General features: G+C 45.8%; 1 protein-coding gene across 1 annotated transcript in view; it reads left to right on the top strand.

The window, feature by feature from the left end:
- Positions 1-19541, top strand: part of CNTNAP2 (contactin associated protein 2) — a 1643672-nt gene that overhangs the window by 534612 nt on the left and 1089519 nt on the right. The gene's annotated exons all lie outside the window — the stretch shown is intronic.

Here is a 19541-nt window from a genome sequence, read left to right as displayed (position 1 = left end):
AAGATCTCAGAAAACTAGGGCTACATCTACACTACAGGGGGGAGTCGATTTAAGATACGCAAATTCAGCTACGTGAATAGCGTGGCTGAATTCGACATATCGCAGCCGACTTACCCCACTGTGAGGACCGCGGCAAAATCGACCTCCGCGGCTTCCTGTTGACGGCGCTTACTCCCACCTCCACTGGTGGAGTAAGAGCGTCGATTAGGGGATCGATTGTCGCGTCCCAACGGGACGCGATAAATCGATCCCCGAGAGGTCGATTTCTACCCACCGATTCAGGCGGGTAGTGTAGACCTAGCCTAGGTGACTGGGCAACAAAATGGCAGATAAAATTCAATGTTGATAAGTGCAAAGTAATGCACATTGGAAAACATAATCCCAACTATACATCCAAAATGATGGGATCTAAATTAGCTATTACCACTCAAGAAAGAGATCTTGGAGCCTTCATGAATAGCTCTCTGAAAACATTTACTCAACGTGCAGTGGCAATTTAAAAAGCTAACAGAATGTTGGGAACCATTAGGAAAGGGATAGATAAGATGGAAAAGGCCACAGTTTGAATATTGTGTGCAGTTCTGGTTGCTCCATCTGAAAAAAAGATAGAGTTGGAAAAGGTGCAAAGAAAGGCAACAAAAATGATTAGGTGTGTGGAACATCTTCCATGTGAGGAGAGATTAAAATAGGGTGACCAGACGTCCCGATTTTATCGGGACCGTCCCGATATTTCCTTGTTTGTCCCGCGTCCCGACCGACATGCGGTCGGGACACTGGACAAACAAGGAAATGCCCCGGAGCCTAGAGCCCGGAAGTGCTCGCACCCCCCCCCTGCCCCGACTCCGCCCCCTCCTCCCCCGATTGGCTCCCTCCCCGAATCCCCGCCTCTTCCCCGGGCTCACCATTCCCCCTCCCTCCGCAAGCGCTGGCGGGAGGCCCAGGAGACTCAGGGGAAGCGCGGAGCCGGGGTGAGTAAGAGTCCGGCCTGGCCCTGAGCAGGCAGGACTCAGTCGGGTGGTAGGGAGAGGAGGGGGCAGCCCGCGGGGCCAGGCGGTGGCTGTTGTTGTCCCCCCGGGCAGCGGGACTCGGGAGCAGCCGCTGCTGCAGCTCCCACTGCCAGGGCGGGGGAGGAAGCGGCCATGGCGCTCCGCGGCTGCGGCGCCTCCGAACCCCCCGAGCCCGGGCCTGCTGCAGGGACCCAGCAGCGCGTACGCTGGGCCCAGCCCCTGGCCGGTCGCGTCTGGGCTGCTGCCCAGCTGGTGCTATCCCGCGGCGGCCCCGGGGCGGAGGCATCGGCCGCCCAGCCCCGTTCGTTCCCCTGCGGGACCCGAGCGGGACGGGGGGGCTGGGGCCTGCTGCCCCCACTCCGGGGCTGCCGCGGGATTGCACCAGCTGGGCAGCAGCCCAGACGCGACTGGCCAGGGGCTGGGCGCAGCGTGCGCGCTGCTGGGTCCCCCGCAGCAGGCCCCGGCTCGGGAGGTTCGGGGGCGCCAGAGCCGCAGCCGCGGAGCGCCATGGCTGCTTCCTGCCCCCATGGCAGTGGGAGCTGCAGCAGCGGCTGCTCCCGAGTCCCGCTGCCCGGGGGTGAGAACAGCCGGCACCTGGCCCTGCGGGCCGCCCCCCTCCTCGCCCTACCACCCAACTGAGTCCTGCCTGCAAGGGACCAGGCCGGAAAGTTACTCACCCCGGCCCCGCGCTTCCCCTGAGTCTCCCGGGCCTCCCTCCAGCGCTTGCGGAGGAAGGGTTTTTTTTTTTTTGGCCCCGCCCCCCCGCCACGCCCCCCCCACGTCACCCCCCTCCCTCCCCCGCGTCCCGATATTTGTCTTGGGTGATCTGGTCACCCTAGATTAAAAAGACTGGGGCTGTTCACCTTGGAAAAGAGAGGACTGAAAGGCAATATGATAGAGGTCTATAAAATCATGAATGATGTGGAGAAGGTGAATAGAAGAGTGTTATTTATCCCTTCACAAAACACAAGAACCATGAGTTATTTGAAGAAATTAATAAGTAGGAGGTTTAAAACAAACATAAGGAGTACTTTTTCACATAACACACAGTCAGCCTGTGGAACCCGTTGCCAGGGGTTTTGTGAAGGCCAAGACTTATAACTGGGTTAAAAAAGAACTAGATAAGTTCCTAGAGGATAGGTCCATCAATGGCTATTAGCCAAGATGGTAAGGGATGCAACTCCATGCTCTGGGTGTCCTTAATACTCTGACTGCCCTGTTTTGTTCACTCCCTTTGAAGCATCTGGCATTATGGTGGAGCCCCATTTTGGGGAGGCTAGCCCCTGGTTCCATTCCTTCCGCTCCCCCCATGGCCCAAGTCTCCTGGTCATCCCTCCAGGGCCGGAGCCCCAAGACCCGCTCCGCGGCCAAAGCCCTGATGCCCCATGCAGGTTCCAGAGTGGCTGACGAGGAGTTATGTATAACTCAGACAGCATACCGGGTTTATCTGGAATCTCCCTGGAGTCCAGGGAGATTACTAATGAACCCAAGAAGCTGAATAGTACATAGTGCCTCCTCAGCCGCCCCGGAACCTTCATGGGGCATAATACCTGCATGGGCATAATAGAAGGCAAAAATTTCCTCTGCAACTGGGGTCCCATGGCAGCACCTGTGCTAGGGGAGGCAGAGCCTCCCCTGTCCTATTATACCCGCCGCCCATTTCAGGCATTGGTCATTGTTGGAAGATAGGATACTGGGCTAGAAGGACCATTGGTTTGACCCGGTATGGCCATTCTTATGTTCTTGTGTGTCTGCCTGGCTGGACAACGGTTATATGCTTGAAAATGGTTTTGTGTAAAAACTAGCCTGGAAGGTGCCCCTCCCTGCTTGATTGCTTCACTCCCTGTTGTGAGGTGATGCTGTAGTTGCACCACAGTTCCAATTTTTTACACGTACATATATTTATATCCAAATCTGTATACATATCTCCTAATCACCATCAATTTCAGAAAACGACAAACTTTCATAAAAGACTTTACTTGACATATATTTATACACAGGAACAACGTATAAAACCAGTTGATTCAATTGCTTATTCTTTGGGGTGCAGACCTCCTGTTCTCCATTTGGGGCATCTGGACCCTGATTGTCACACCACCTCAAACATAAAAAAAAGAGAAGATTTAGGCCTAACTGTCATGTACCTCTCAGCGGAAAAACATTTCAGGATACATGTAGAATTATTAGAAATTCTTCTTTTTTTATCATGTTTGTTACTGGGGAAATGTAGAAGAGGATTCTAAATTATAGTAAACAGTGTTTTCTATAGATCTGAGACAAGTCCTGAGTTTTCTACTTCAGAGTCTGCCTTTAATTTGCTATATGCCCTTTAATGAATCACTTATATCCTTTGTGTTGAAACCTGCATCTAAAATGTCCTGTTGCCTTCTTCACAGAGGTGTTGTGTGGCTTAATTAACATTTGCAAAGAACTTTGAAATGTTCTATAGGTTATGTAATGCAATGTTTTATTCTAAAGATACTTTGGACTTTATTCTCTTCTCACTTAGGCCCTGTTTCTGCTACCCCTTTTTTTGCACCCAGCTCCTCAAGTAGGCCCATTGATTTCAATGTAAAGCAAGTAAATCCATGAGACTACTTGAGCAGTACAACTTAACATGAGTACAATGGATAGAAGTAGGTTCTTATACTTATTTGTTTTACACTGGTGCATTTCCTTTTATTTTAATCATTTCTCTTTGATTTACCCTGTTGTGAGAGAAGAAATGGACCTGTTAGTATTAAACTTTTCCTTTTAATTAGATTTATCCTCCCTTTCCCAACCCTTTTAAGTTCCTCAGTGCAGGGATCTTGTAATGCCAATGCTACTTTTTAGCGATATGGGTCTGTAGTACTGTCATTAATGAACAAACTGTTTAATTTCCACTATATAGGGTCACTTGAATATTACCCTTCTGGCATCTCTTTGCTCAAATGGCAATTGCTTAGGACTGTTATCCTTCCTTCTTTCAAGAGATGTACTAGTCTAAGACTATCTCCGTTTCAAACTTCAGTTTATACATATACAGTACCTAATTCTATTCTCCCTTTCACTGGTGGTATTGAAACAGTTCCTGATTTACACCAGTGTAAATAAGAGGCTGACTAGCTCTCTTTCTGTTTCTATTTCTATAGCTAAGGGGAAATAACTCCGTTGTTATGCTGAATTATTTTATAACATCATGGAATTAGGGCTATCACTAATCAAATTAACTGTAAAGAAATGCAGATATTTGTTACTTCATAGTACCATTACTGAGAAATGGGGCTCCTCAGGCAACTGCACCATCTAGAAGAAGATACCGTCTCTTGCTGAGTCATTACACCGAAAGAGACAAAAACAAAAAATACTTTAAAATAAGGAAACATGCACTTGAAAATATTAAACTCCAACCCCATAAAAGTTGAACTCAACCTACTTTGTAGTGCTGAATTTTCAGTATTAATATGAGTTCTATCTTCAAAATATCTGAACCAATGTGACGTTTTCACCTAACAACGTGCAACTCTGTTTAATAGTGTGCCTTAGAATCATAGAATCATAGAATATCAGAGTTGGAAGGGACCTCAAGAGGTCATCTAGTCCAACCCCCTGCTCAAAGCAGGACCAATTCCCAGCTAAATCATCCCAGCCAGGGCTTTGTCAAGCCGGGCCTTAAAAACCTCCAAGGAAGGAGACTCCACCACCTCCCTAGGTAACGCATTCCAGTGTTTCACCACCCTCCTAGTGAAATAGTTTTTTCTGATATCCAACCTGGACCTCCCCCACTGCAACTTGAGACCACTGCTCCTTGTTCTGTCATCTGCCACCACTGAGAACAGCCGAGCTCCATCCTCTTTGGAACCCCCCTTCAGGTAGTTGAAGGCTGCTATCAAATCCCCCCTCATTCTTCTCTTCTGGAGACTAAACAATCCCAGTTCCCTCAGCCTCTCCTCATAAGTCATGTGCTCCAGACCCCTAATCATTTTTGTTGCCCTCCGCTGGACTCTTTCCAATTTTTCCACATCCTTCTTGTAGTGTGGGGCCCAAAACTGGACACAGTATTCCAGATGAGGCCTCACCAATGTCGAATAAAGGGGAACGATCACATTCCTCGATCTGCTGGCAATGCCCCTACTTATACAGCCCAAAATGCCGTTAGCCTTCTTGGCAATAAGAGCACACTGTTGACTCATATCCAGCTTCTCGTCCACTGTGACCCCTAGGTCCTTTTCTGCAGAACTGCTACCTAGCCATTCGGTCCCTAGTCTGTAGCAGTGCATGGGATTCTTCCGTCCTAAGTGCAGGACTCTGCACTTGTCCTTGTTGAACCTCATCAGGTTTTTTTCGGCCTTAAAATATGCTGTAGTCCAGGCAAGTGGAATTAAGTCTGCCATTCACTCTAATAGCATCAGTCTGAACCCTAAGGTACCTGGATGTATGCTTAGGAAATTTTGTTTTTCTTAATACTCAGGGAAGTTTCATGCATAAGTGTTAGGGCTCTGCAAGGCTTGGTTCAGGAAGGGATTTGTGAACTGGAGCTTGCAGTTTTTTTCAGAGCGATGTGATTAAACCCATCCCTCTAAATTTAGTTGGACATTTGAATCTGAAAACTCAAACCTCCGAGACACCTTTCAGAGTCTCCTAGAACCCAGCACACTCTATTATTACACCCTTCCCCTCCCCTATTACTTACATTATCTGTCTTTATAGGGAGTTTGGGTGCAAGAGGGGGCTCCTGGCTGGGGCAGAATGTTGGGGTGCAGGAGTGGGTACAGGGTGCTGGGAAGGGGGTCAGGGCTAGGGCAGGGGGCTGGGGTGTGGGAGGGGATTTGAGTGCAGGAGGGAGTATGGGGTACAGGCTCCGGGAGGGGGTTCAGGGCTTGGGGTTGGGGTGCAGGCTCCCGCTGGGTGGCACTTACTTCGAACGTCTCCCGGTAGGTGGCGCAGCGAGGCTAAGGCAGTTTCCCTGCCTGCCCTGGCCCCAGCCCTGTACCGCTCCCAGAAGCAGCCAGCATGCCCTGCAGCCCCTGGGGGGACACGTGTCTCCACATGCTGCTCCTGCCTGGATGCACCACTCCCACAGCTCCCATTGGCCACAGTTCCCCGTTCCAGGCCGCTTAGAAGAAAAAACAAGACAAATGCATAAAAGGGGATCAAAAAGAAAAGTAAAGGGAGAAAATGTAACTTCTGGCTCTGGTGTTGACTCTTATTTGCGGCCTCACTGCAGGAGAAACACAGGCATAGCACATAGTCTTATTAACCACTCTGAGGGTATGTCTACACTACGGGATTAATCCGAATTTAGATAATTCGGATTTGAGAAACAGGTTGTATAAAGTCGAAATGAGTGCGGCCACACTAGCACAGTAATTCGGTGGTGTGCGTCCAAGTACCGGGGCTAGCGTCGATTTCTGCACCGTTGCACTGTGGGTAGCAATTCCATAGCTATCCCATAGTTCCCGCAGTCTCCTGCGCCCATTGGGATTGTGGGTTAAGATCCCAGTGCCTGATGGGACAAAAAACATCGTCGCAGGTGGTTCTGGGTACAGCCTCACTCCCTCCCTCCCTCCCTCCCTGCATGAAAGCAACGGACGGCAGACAACCATTTTCGCGCCTTTTTTCCTGGGTGGGTGAACACTGCAGACTCCATACCACGGCAAGCATGGAGCCCGCTGAGGTCAAGACAGCACTCATGAATATTGCAAACACCTCGCGCGTTCTTGTGGAGTTTATGCTCAGCCAGGACCAGAAAAACGAGGCGAGGAGGCAGCGGCGGCGGCAGCGCAGCGACAAGCATGATGAGGACATGGACACGGACACGGACACAGAATTCAGTGAAACCACAGGCCCCGATGCTTTGGAGATCATGTTGTTAATGGGGCAGATTCTATCCATGGAACGCCGATTCTGGGCAAGGGAAACAAGCACAGACTGGTGGGACCGCATAGTGTTGCAGGTCTGGGACGATTCCCAGTGGCTGCGGAACTTTCGCATGCGTAAGGGCACTTTCATGGAACTTTGTGACTTGCTGTCTCCTGCCCTGAAACGCCAGAATACCAAGATGAGAGCAGCCCTCACAGTTGAGAAGCGCGTGGCGATAGCCCTGTGGAAGCTTGCAACGCCAGACAGCTACCGGTCAGTCGGGAATCAATTTGGAGTGGGCAAATCTACGGTGGGGGCTGCTGTGATGCAAGTAGCCAAAGCAATCACTCAGGTGCTGCTACGAAAGTTAGTGACTCTGGGAAATGTGCAGGCTATAGTGGATGGTTTTGCTGCAATGGGATTCCCTAACTGTGGTGGGGCAATAGACGGAACCCATATCCCTATCTTGGCACCGGAGCACCAAGCCACCGAGTACATAAACCGCAAGGGGTACTTTTCAATGGTGCTGCAAGCACTTGTGGATCACAAGGGACGTTTCACCAACATCAACGCGGGCTGGGCGGGAAGGGTTCATGACGCTCGCGTCTTCAGGAACACTACTCTGTTTAAAGGGCTGCAGCAAGGGACTTACTTTCCGGACCAGAAAATAACCGTTGGGGATGTTGAAATGCCCATAGTTATTCTTGGGGACCCAGCCTACCCCTTAATGCCATGGCTTATGAAGCCATACACAGGCAGCCTGGACAGGAGTCAGGAGCTGTTTAACTACAGGCTAAGCAAGTGCAGAATGGTGGTAGAATGTGCATTTGGCCGTTTAAAAGGTCGCTGGCGTTCATTATTGACTCGCTCTGACCTCAGCCAAAGAAATCTCCCCATTGTTATTTCTGCTTGCTGTGTGCTCCACAATCTCTGTGAAAGTAAGGGGGAGACCTTTATGGCGGGGTGGGAGGCTGAGGCAAATCGCCTGGCTGCTGATTACGCGCAGCCAGACACCAGGGCGATTAGAAGATCACACCATGAAGCGCTGTGCATCAGAGAAGCTTTGAAAACCAGTTTCATGGCTGGCCAGGCTACCGTGTGAAATATCTGTTTGTTTCTCCTTCATGAAAACCCTCCCCCTTTACTGACTGATTTTCTGTAAGGAACCCACCCTGCCCCTTCCCCCAGCTTTCTTTCAAACCAAATAAAGTCACTATCATTTAAAAATCATTTATTCTTTATTAATAGATTAGAAAAAGAGGGAGGGAACCCGGGTGGTATTTGGGAGGAGGATTGCTGGGAAGGAAAAAGCCACAAAGAAAAGGTTAAAAAAATGACAGCCTTTTGCTTGGGCTGTCTACTGGGGTGGAATGGGAAGGTGTACGGAGCCTCCCCCCCCGCGTTCTTACACGTCTGGGTGAGGAGGATACGGAACATGGGGAGGGGGGAGGGTGGAACAGGGGCTGAAGCGGCAGTCTGTTTTCCAGCAGCCGTTCCTGAACCTCCACCAGACGCCGGAGCAGCCCCAGCGTTGCATCCTTCATCCTCTGGTCTTCCTGCCACCATCTCTCATCTCGATCGTCTCTCCTCTCCTCACGTTGGTCCCTCCTCTCCTCACGTTGGTCCCTCCTCTCCTCACGTTCACTGACTTCTTTCCTATACTTTGAAACTGTTTCCTTCCACTCATTCAGATGAGCTCTGTCACTCCTGCTGGATTGCATAATTTCAGAAAACATGTCCTCCCGCGTCTTCTTCTTACGACGCCTTATCTGTGATAACCTTCGGGATGGAGGAGGGAGGCTTGAGGAATTTGCAGCTGCTGTAGGGAGGGGAAAAAAGAGAGAATTGTTTTAAAAGCTACATTTTGCAGAACAATGCTTATACTCTTTCACGGTGACCAACACTGTTCACATTACATAGCACATGTGATTTCTGTGCAAGGTCGCATTTTGCCTCTTAATGCTGAGTGCTTGTGGCTTTGCTGCTAGAGATCACAGGTCTGGGCAACAGAATTCGGCTTGCATGCGGCCATGGTAAGCCATTGTTTTACAGCTTCTGCACCCTCCTTTCCCACATACCAAGCATAGCCTGTAGAGTGCTGCAGAAGCCTGGCCAATCTCAGCCAGTTGGGGGGGGGGCAGTGTGGGGGGGCTTGTCTGGGCCCCTTCAGGCAAGTAGAGTGCTGCGGTTTTTCTGTTAACATTCAGCAGCACCAGAAAACAAACTAACCCCCCCCCCCGCCATGAATTCTCTGGGATGATCACGGTACCCCTCCCCCCACCGCATGGCTGGTATCAGGGAAGATCCCTGCAGGCACCAAACTACCCCCCCCCCGCCGCCGACCCCCCCCCTCGCCATGAATTCTCTGGGATGATCACGGTACCCTCCCCCCACCGCGTGGCTGGTAACAGGGAAGAACCCTGCTAGCCAAACGCGGAAAACTTCAGGGCCAATTTCCCATCTGCGCTTGGCTAACTGCAGGGAAGGATTTATTTTCCGCCACAGGCAAACAGCCCAGTAGGAACGGCCACCTCTGTCCCCTTAATTAAGTTTCCGTATTTCAACCAGGTTACCAGGAGTGATATCACTCTCCTGAGGATTACACAACAAGATAAAGAACGGATGTTGCTTGAATGCCAGCAAACACCGGGACCATACGCTGCTAGGCTTTGTCAGGCAATGATACCAGATTACTTGCTGCAAGCATGGCGTGGTCAAGTGTCCTACCATGGAGGAGGGAATAAGGATGCACTGCCCAGAAACCTTCTGGCAAGGCTTTCGGAGTACCTCCAGGAGAGCTTCATGGAGATGTCCCTGGAGGATTTCCGCTCCATCCCCAGACACGTTAACAGACTTTTCCAGTAGCTACAGACTTTTCCAGTAGCTGAACTGACCGCGAATGCAAAGTCAGGCAAAGTAATCATTAAAAACCGTTTGCTTTTAAAACAAGTTTTATATTTTAAAAGGTAAACTCACCTGAGGTCCCTTCCATGGGGTCAGAGTCTTGGGTACTGGCTTGGGAGGCTTGGGAGGGTACTTCAGTCAGGGTGAGAAAAAGATCCTGGCTGTTGGGGAGAATGGAGTGCTGTGTGCTCTCTGCAAGCTCATCCTCCTCCTCCTCCTCCTCTACCCCATCGGCAGAATCCTCAGGCGTCGAGACTATCCCCGACCCAGAATCCACGAACAAAGGTGGGGTAGTGGTGGCAGCCCCCCCTAGAATTGCATGCAGCTCGGCGTAGTAGCGGCATGTCCGCGGCTCTGACCCGGAGCGACCGTTTGCCTCCTTTGTTTTTTGATAGGCTTGTCTGAGCTCCTTGACCTTCACGCGGCACTGCTCAGAGTCCCTATTGTGGCCTCTCTCCATCATGCCCTTGGAAATTTTTTCAAAAGTTTTTGCATTTCGTCTTTTAGAACGAAGTTCTGCAAGCACTGAATCCTCTCCCCATACAGCGATCAGATCCAGTACCTCCCTCACGGTCCATGCTGGTGCTCTTTTTCGATTATCAGCCTGCATGGTTACCTGTGCTGATGAGGTATCTGTGGTCACCTGTGCTCTCCATGCTGGGCAAACAGGAAATGAAGTTCAAATGTTCGCGGGGCTTTTCCTGTCTACCTGGCCAGTGCATCCGAGTTCGGATTGCTGTCCAGAGCGGTCACAATGATGCACTGTGGGATAGCTCCCGGAGGCCAATACCATCGAATTGCGGCCACACTAACCCTAATTCGAATTGCTAAAATCGATTTTGGCGCTACTCCGCTCGTTGGGGTGGAGTACAGAAATCGATTTAAAGGGCCCTTTACATCGAATTAAATGGCGTCGTTGTGTGGACGGTTACAGGGTTAATTCGAATTAAAGCTGATAAATCCAAATTAAAGTCGTAGTGTAGACCAGGCCTAAGACCTGGCAAACTCATACCAGCATCACACTATTTGGGGCATTGCTTTTAACTACCCCTTTAGTCACAGGCTCAATGTAGCAAAACATGGCCAGCTAAGTCAGACTTTTATTAGACAGAAGGAAAATGGAGAGGGATAGGAAAGAGCAGAAATAAGGTGGGAAGGAAAAGGACACACACAGGTGGGGATGGGTGATACAAAGTCTTGTATCCCAGGCAGTGACCAATGGAGCTGGCAAGGGCAAAAGGAACCATTGTGATCACCCAGTCTGTCCTCCTGTATAACATAGGCCATAGGTCTTCCCCAAAAAATTTCCTATAGCAGATCTTTCAGGAAAACATCCAGTCTTGGTTTAAAAATCCGGTGAGATGGAGAGTGCATCAAGACCTTTGGTAAGTTGTTCCAATGGTTAATTACTCTCACCATTAAAAATGTATGTGTTATTTCCAGTCTGAATTTGTCTAGCTTCAACTTCCAGCCATTGGATCATGCGATACCTTTCTCTGCTGGATTGACATGCCCATTGTTAGACCAGATAAAATCTTTGTAAATCTAGAACCTGTGCCCACAAAACTGCTGCTTTACAAGTTACAAAAAAACAAACAAAAATCAAATTATATAGTACTTTCAATCAGTTGGCTCTTGAAAATGGTATCATTGGGTGATGTAGTTATGAATGAGAAGACAGAAGTAAATCACATTTATGAACAATTCTAAAGTCAGCAGAAATAGATTCACTCCTTGATATGCTCTACTAATATCCTCTAAATAGATTTCCATCTTAAAGCTTGTCTTTACGTTTTGGAAGAGAGGATGATGTGAGATAAAGATACTTCCACGTGCCCTCCCTGTTTTCTTTGGACCTAATATACAAAACTGAGTGTGTTTTCTTGTGCCCTTTTGTGCTAGAATTCACCACTACCCTTCAATATGAAAGTGTTATTTAAAGAGAGAAATTTTGCTATTCCCTTTCATTTATATGTGCCACTACCTTTTGCCCCCAAAATGCAGCTATTTACATTCATGCCATGTAAAGTGCGGTTTGTATTTGTGACTACATTTCATTCATATTGTGTTAAACACTTTATATACCCTTTGTGATGCCATTCACAGCTGGCATACGTGGCTGTAGCTTTATATGGAGTTGCACCTGCTTACATTAGCATGAATTTGGTACTTGTAGAGGACATAATCTGTCAAATTATCACTTTGAAAGTGAGTCACATTATGACACTAAACTACTGGGCGGTGTCCATTTCTGTTACAGCTTTGTCCATAATCCAATATTTAAATACTGTAGTTTTATTAACAAAGGGGAAGTACCACTAAGGGAAAAGATTATTGGGTGCTTTTTTTAACTTGGCAATTTAAGAAGGTTATGAATACAGGCCATTCAGTGTTTGCAAGGACACAGTTTCTTAAGATATAAACCTAAATTGTTAATTCTGGAGAGAAAAGGACCTTGGAGAGAAAAACATGATTCTTGGGTTTTTTGGTTGTTTGTTTAATTATCAAATTAAATCCCACTCTTTAGCCATAACCTCTAAATTCCAATATTACTGATCCTGGAAGCCTCTAGTTTTGTATATTTTTTTTCTCGGTCAGTAATCTGCTGTGTACTATACCTGTACAAATTTGCACTTCTCAGTATTTTAAAAAAAAAAATGTGTGTATACATATGTCTAATGTGTAATGTAAAATACAGAGAGAGAGATAAGAAAACATGATGATATGTCATAAAGATTTAATTGTTAGTCAACACGTGATTGGCATAATTGTCAACCATGCCATAAAGGTGACGATAAAACTTTTGCACTGCACCATCACGTATTTTGACACCTATTTTGCCAAGGGGGCGGGGGGAATAAGAAAGCTTTCAGAGTTCTTAAAAAAATTATTGATACCATTTTCTTTTATTCCTTCTCCTGTAAAATTAACGTGCCTTAGTAACGTTCTAAGTAGGAGGCAGCAAGGAAAAGAAAAATGTTAACTACTGTAATTCATTTTAGAACCCTCAAAAAATTACCTACAATAGGTTTCATATAGACAGTGTCAAGGTTATAAAGTCTGGTAACTCATGACCTGCTATGAATAGAATCAATGGGCTGCATCCCATTGTAAAAAAGATTCACAGAATACCACTGACATAAGGCATATTATCTATCCTTGACAGTTCCCAAGCTTTTAGACCTTAAACCTGTCACTGGCACAAAAATTAATGCTGCACATCTTGTACCTAAAAGTATTTTAATTTAGGGAAGAAAGTCCACTTTTCAGGCAAAGAAAGAAACCTTCTTTGTGGCTTGTTTTAATTAATGTAGCTAATGTAATGTAACTGGCAACTCTCAGAAGCTACTTGAAGGGTTGGAACATTGGACATAATCCCAATAGACTGTGTAAATGAGGAGGTAAGAGGTGCACTTTTGGATCAGTGGGGGGATTATCTTCTGAGCAGCAGCAGAAGGAAGGAGGTATTTTTTTGGCCACTGTAGCTAGTTTGAATATCCAGCAGCAGTGACGAATCAGTTCTCACAATGAGAGGTGAGATGTTTAGGTGTCAGTTGTGGTGATGGCTTTGGCCAGTTTAAGGTTATAAAGTTTCACTTATTTTTCCAATCACTGACTTGTTGCCTGGATGAGGATTACTCTGAGAATATTCAGGAATTTTGCTATGCCCACAAGAAAGGGACCAGAAAGTTTGCTAGGTTTAAGGGATGGACCTTAAACTGTACCTGGAAAGAGGTAATGGTCTCTCCATGACTGAGGTGTGATTCTTGTGTTCTCTAAGTCTACTTCTTTAAGTCTAATCAGAGCTAGGCTCTAACCAGTGCTGTTGTGTGTGTACATAAATTACTTGTGAAAGTCTCATGTTGGAAGGGATTTGGGGCCATTGTGTCAGAGCCTTTGTCAGTGTGGAAGTTGTAGTCTCCTAAGGTGATGAGCAATACTGAATAGCATTTTTATCTGTTGTTCTTTGTTAACCTTCCCTGGTTGCAGATCTGCGAATTAACGTGATGTTTATATTAGCTTTCTCTGCAAAACAGATACACTCAGAGGATTTTGTTTTTTCCAAAGAAGCCTTTATCAAAGTTGGATGGAAGAATGATGGCTGCACCACCATCAATATTGTGCCCTATGAGAATGTGGTGGAGTAGCTTAATGTTAGCCATTAGAAAGCTTGTGCTGTAAACTAAGCAGGATTTGGTTATATTGGGTCAGGGTGACTCATTATCTATGACGTCATGAATGGTGAAAATGTTGAAGTCTTCAAATTATTACCAGGTACCTTTCTAGAAGAAATGCTTTAGTCAAACCCAAGTTATTGGGCTCAGTACAGGGGTAACTAGGTAAAATTTATGGCCTGTGATATACAGGAGGTCAGAGTGGATGATGTAAAGGTCCTTCATGTCCTTACATTCTATTAATCTACTAAATTATTATTTTTCCACTGAAAAAATCCAGAATAGCCATATTATTCACGAGTGGAAAATCCATTAGTGAATTATACAGGTCATCCCAAATTAATACTGATAAAACCTTTGCACCACACGATGCCATCCCATGTATGCCACATGCATTATAGGCAAAAACTCTTAACAATGTTTTAGAGAGAGTTTTTTTTTTTTAAATAATGTTTTTGTTTTATATACTTGAAAAGCTTGGCTCCATTAATACCCTGAATGAATCCAAATGAAAACACTTTGACACTCATGAATAATACAGCCCCAAACTAATACCAATAAAACATTCATACAATAGCAACTTGCATTCTCTGTGGTGGTCCTTTTTTGAATGCAAAAACACTTCAGGCTCAGTTCATCATTCACAAGTTGTTTTGAGTTGCAGAGAGAAGTGAAGGCCTCATTGCTATTCTTGGTGGTGGTCAAATATTCTTGACTTCTTATGTATATCTCCGTCTCACTTTTGTCTGCTCCACATCCTGCTGTATACTGCTTTCTGCCTATGCCTCACCTTTCTAGTCAATAACAAGGCGCATCTGCTTTTGTTTTTTTTATGCAGTTCATTTTAGCTCTGTGAGCATTTGCATTCCTTTTTGTTTTGGATGTAGTTGTGATTGCCACTCAATTGACCTCAGTGCTTGTTTTCTGTGCTTCAACAATCTGGTTCTAATGAAAAACTTGTCATAAAAATGCATATTTTAAAAAAGTGATGCTTAAAAGCACAAGTAAAACATTCACACTAACCACTTGTCTAAAACCACAGGCCCTTTCAAATGCTGATAAAATAACGAGACAGTAGGAAAGCTATTGTGTGAATAAGCTACAGTAAGAAGCAGCAACTGACCAGAACATAGCAATGACCCCCAAAACTGTCTTTGTGAAGGGAGAAAAGAGCTGCAAAAAGAAAAAAAACTACCAATGTGCAGCAGGGATATGCCAATCCTGGAAGTCGTAACTTTCAGAGAGGAAAAAAAAGTACTCTTATTATTCAAAACACAGAGAAACAGAAAAAGTTGGTTTAAAGTGGGGCTGGAGGAACAGACCATGAATGAAGCATCTCCAAACCATATCTATTCACCAAAACCCAGTGAATGCATTAGGGATATTCCCATTTGTAACTTATTTGTATACAACACTATTCAATTACATTATTGGCTTATTTTATATATCAAATTAAAATAAACATTCAACATTTTAAAACATTTAGATCTTAAAGTAACTAATAACTACTTCACTGATTTTGCAACTGGATCCATGTATGTGCAAGGATCCAGTTGCAATGTTGCGTTTTAGACTGTGAATCCCTAATAGATTTGTTTAAATTATCTTACTCTTTCCATTCTCTTATTCTTTCACATTCTCTATTATGCCTGGCACTGTAGGTGGGGAAAAACACCCATTGGCAATATTGACAAAATGAGGCAGAGCTTTAAGGCTTGGTCTTGCTCTCCTTTAAGTTAGAGTTTTTTTCATAGACTCAGCAGGAACAGGACCAAGATTGCAATTTGCAAAGGAAAAATATTTCACATAGTTGGAGACAGTACTGAAAATCAAGAATCATCAAGCTGTCTATTCAGAAGGCAGATTTAATCTACGAAGGTCAAAGAAGTTTCATTGCATGACTTCGTGTCATTGTTAATTAGCGGAAAAGTAGTTTCTACTCTATATGAGACCTCATGTTAGCACAGGCTAATACAAGTTTATGCATGGCTCGCATTAGCTTTTTGCTAATGAGATCCACTCACTGAAAGAAAAAGCAGCTGGATATTTGGCATCTATTTTTGCTATCCCACTCCACCTCTCAAGACACACTGGTTTAGCTACATTCCTAGTTTTCATGTAACAATAAATTAATGTTAAATATAAGTTGAATCATAAGCAGGGAGCCTAGACAGCCGTTTGCCATGGAAAAATGCAGAATTTGTGAAACAGAAACAGTGAATTTTGTGGAAAAAATAAAAACAAGTATTACTTTCAGTAAAATTGAGTTATCAGTATCACTTGTTCCAGTGGCACCCAATCTTATTACACAGGAGGGCCACATAAACCTAAGCACAACCTTGTGTGGGCCAAACAGATTCTATGTGTTTTAATAGGATTTCTGCTGAGAGGGAGCTCCGTCTTGGAGCTGACAGCGGGAGCTTTATATTTTGTGCATTTAACCCCCCCCCTGAAAATATAGAATACAGACATAGAAATATTTTGGATATGTAAGAAATACAAATTGTACTTCTATAAATTTTATTTTATTTTAATGATTGGCACTGGTAGGCTTTGAACTTGCTTAAAAATTGTAAATATATCAATAAAACATTGTGTTTAACTGATACATATATATATATATATATAGTGGCTAGGGAAACTAAAATTCAGTGCTTCATTTTAACCATGGAAGAACAAAGATTTTTATGTTTTGTTTTGTTTTTTTTAAAATTGGAGAATTTTGGTTTTTTTTTATCGTGGAAAACTAGGATCCCCGATCAGAGGTTATAAACCAGTCTGCTGCCTCAAATTGCACATGCAGATGAGTTGAATGCTTTCATTGCATCAAACATTCTCACCTACACTTCCCTCCATGCTTCATTAAAATGTATTAATTATTGATTTTATTGGATACAGATTTCTGAAGCATTTCTCAACACAAAATGGGTTTTGTGAACGTAAACTCTATCACTTGCTCGTGTGGATGTTGGATTTGGTCAAAAGATGTGCAAATGTTAGTGCTAGAAAAGGGCTCCTGCAGGTGTTTGCATGTTCAGTGATACACATGAACAAAAGGAGGCCAGGTTACATCTTTGCAAATCAGGTGCTAAAATTCAAATGAGATGTTTTGGAAGAGTAAAGATGCTAATTCTATTGGCCAACTTTCAAGAGACTGGAGGGAGAACAGGTTGTGGAGTGCACCTTACTTAAAAAGGGGCAGCAGGCACTAACGTCATTCCTTAATGCCAAAAGCAACATATGTACAGAAGGGTTGGGGCTAACCTCCAAAATGCACTTTTCCAGCAAAATTACGCCACTCATGAACTACATACAGGGTAACACCGGCAAATTCTTGGCCCCAGCCTTGCACCCCAGAAATGTGCATCTTACACTGTCCAGCACAGTAATGCACAGAGCAAGCTCATTAATAGTTTGTCAAAGAAAATGATTATGCCCCAACATAACCTGAGTAGTGATTCCCCAAACACTTCAGTCAAAATGAAAGGTTTAGATAAAAAAAAAAAAAAAAAACAAGTTTATTAACTAAAGAAAGATAGATTTTTAAGTGATTATCAGGGCCGGCTCTAGGTTTTTTGCTGCCCCAAGCAAAAAAAAATTTGGCCGCCCCCCACCCCACCCCTGGGCTCTCACCCCCACCCCACCCGCACCCCCTGCCTCCCCAGCCCTGGGCTCTTCCCCCCCACACCACCCCACCCACATCCCCCTGCCACCCTAGCGCTGGGCTCTCTCCTTCACCCCACCCGCTCCCCCTGCCGCCCCAGCCCTGGGCTCCCCCCCACCAATGCTGACTCTGCCCGCTCCTCCCTCACCTCCGGCGCTGGCAGGGTCGGGGTAAGCAGCAGGGCTCCCGGCCCGCGCCTCAGCCCAGGGTCCCTCCAGCGAGGGCTCCCGCCTCCAGGACCGGCCGGGACCCGGGAGGGCAGAGCTGGGGGACGGCTCCGGCAGGGGGCTGAGGAGCTGGGGCAGGGCAACCCCAGAGGGAGCGGAGCCCCGGAGATTGGGACGCGGGCCCCGCCTGGCAGCGCCCCGCCCTCTGTGGCCCTGCTGCTGCTTCTGGCCGCCCTGCCGCAGACCCTTTGGGGCTCTGGCCGCTTCGCCCAGCCCCGGCTGCGGCGCTGGGGGCGGGGGCGGCCGCCCTGCGGCATCTGCAGGCGGCTCCGTGTGCCCCGAGGGGCAGCTCCCAGCCCGAGTGTCCCCTGCTCGGAGCCTGCCCGGCCCAGCCACAAGGTGCGAGCGCTGCTCCCCCGCGGCGCAAACCGCAGCAGCCCCAGGGTGACGCGCTGCTGCTGCCAGGGCCAGCTCTAGGCTTTTGCCACCCGAAGCATAAAAAGGAAAAAAAAAAAAAGATGGCCAGAATGCTGCCCTTGAAAATGTGCCGTCCCAAGCACGTGCTTGGTTTGCTGGTGCCTAGAGCCGGCCCGGGTGATTATAAATGTTAAGGCATAAAAGTCAGAATTGGTTACCAAAGAAATAAAAGATAAAATCCTAAACGTTACCAAGCTAAATAAGAGTAAAAGAAAAAAGGTGCGTCTCACCCAAAAACTTTCAGCAGTCCATGATAACTGGAGAGTTCAATGATGGTTCTCTGTCTTTCAAATGATCTTGCTCCTATGAGTAGAGATCGGGAAGAAGAGGTAGCCAGAGGCCTTTTTCCCCCTTCTTATATCCTGACCCTTTTAATTGAAAAAGTCCTTGCTGGGTCATGGGTCATGCAGTTTCTGCTCTGCAAACTGTCCTTTATATGAATTGAAAATTCTTTTGCCTGTATCTTCCCCCCCTTCTGTTGAATTAAACAGGTAATGTCTCTAACACTTTGCTGGGGAGCCAGTATGCCTTTGTTTTGAGTAATTGGCCTGTGGGTGTTACTGAAATATTTTGTAATTCTGCGTAACAATATACAGTAAAATCTTATAATTCCATGTACCATTTTGGTACACATATTATAAAAGTACAATTATGTTCAGCAGATTGAGTTTTCAAATGATACCTCACAAGGCATATGTTGTACAAACTATAAAATAACGATATACAAGTGGTGAATATGGGGTACAGTGTGTCACAACCTTTATATAGTTGATCTCATGAAACACATGAGAAATAATGTAAATATAGAACATATGCATCTTTTTATTCATATATGTGGAGTGAGGTAGTACCGGTGGTAATTAGGACTCTTTTCCCCTCTGGTGTAGCTGGAGCACTGTCCTTTACAAATAAGTCATAGATAGGCATATATAGTGGCAAAATAGGAAGCTATTTGGCTACCATTATAACCTCTTAGTACTGTAAAATGCTGAAACAGGGGAAAGAAATAATATGATAAAATGAGAGTCTCTTCTGCAGAATGGAAGTGTGAGGCTATTATTCATATTTCAGCCTTCGCAATTAGTCTTTGATTATTCACAAGCAACTCTGAATTACTCAGTGTGTGAGAGAACATTAATAAGAGCCCTTTCTTTTGTGAGCAATCCTGTAAACCACAAAATTAATCTCTGTAGCTGAAAAAGGCTGACTGAAATCCATGCATGTAGAGAATTTGAAAGACTGTGCCTTAACTTGAATGCTCTTTTACTTCTGTCTTGTAAGACACAGAAAAGTCTATTCTTTC

This window comes from Malaclemys terrapin, chromosome 2 (assembly GCF_027887155.1).
Source record: "Malaclemys terrapin pileata isolate rMalTer1 chromosome 2, rMalTer1.hap1, whole genome shotgun sequence".
Lineage (NCBI taxonomy): Eukaryota > Metazoa > Chordata > Testudines > Emydidae > Malaclemys > Malaclemys terrapin.
The sequence above is the reverse complement of the archived record's forward strand: the minus strand, read 5'-3'. Positions and strand labels throughout refer to the sequence as shown.